General features: G+C 40.2%; 1 protein-coding gene across 5 annotated transcripts in view; it reads right to left on the bottom strand.

The window, feature by feature from the left end:
* The window catches only part of LOC123974305 (5'-AMP-activated protein kinase subunit gamma-1-like), a 52,436-nt gene that overhangs the window by 22,294 nt on the left and 29,503 nt on the right, over positions 1 to 639 (bottom strand). The window lies entirely within an intron of this gene.

The following is a 639-nucleotide window of genomic DNA, read 5'->3' as shown; positions in this document are numbered from 1 at the left end:
AATTTTAATTTTCTTGTATTCACAATTATTTAAACATGTTCCTTAAAATACAGATTTGAGACAAATAATTACACCTCTGTTTTTGAACTTTTGTACAACTTTCTTGTAAAAGAGTTTTTTCTTTTACTAAAAACACATCTGCTGTAAGATCTGAATAAATGTTCAGGACGCTGTCCAATGGCTGCTGTGAGCTTCAGAGCTTCAGAGCAAATTTATTAAAAAAGAAAAACTGAAATATCACATGGTCATAAGTATTCAGACCCTTTGCTCAGTATTTAGTAGAAGCACCCTTTTGATCTAATACAGCCATGAGTTGTTTTGGGAAAGATGCAACAAGTTTTTCACATCTGGATTTGGGTATCCTCTGCCATTCCTCCTTGCAGATCCTCTCCAGTTCTGTCAGGTTGGATGGTAAACGTTGGTGGACAGCCATTTTCAGGTCTCTCCAGAGATGCTCAATTGGGTTTAAGTCAGGGCTCTGGCTGGGCCATTCAAGAACAGCCACGGAGTTGTTGTGAAGCCACTCCGTTATTTTAGCGGTGCGTTTAGGGTCATTGTCTTGTTGGAAGGTAAACCTTCGGCCCAGTCTGAGGTCCAGAGCACTCTGGAAAAGGTTTGCGTCCAGGATATCCCTGTACT

The sequence above is a fragment of the Micropterus dolomieu genome, linkage group LG07 (genome assembly GCF_021292245.1).
Source record: "Micropterus dolomieu isolate WLL.071019.BEF.003 ecotype Adirondacks linkage group LG07, ASM2129224v1, whole genome shotgun sequence".
NCBI lineage: Eukaryota > Metazoa > Chordata > Actinopteri > Centrarchiformes > Centrarchidae > Micropterus > Micropterus dolomieu.
This window is presented reverse-complemented; position numbering and strand designations above follow the sequence as displayed.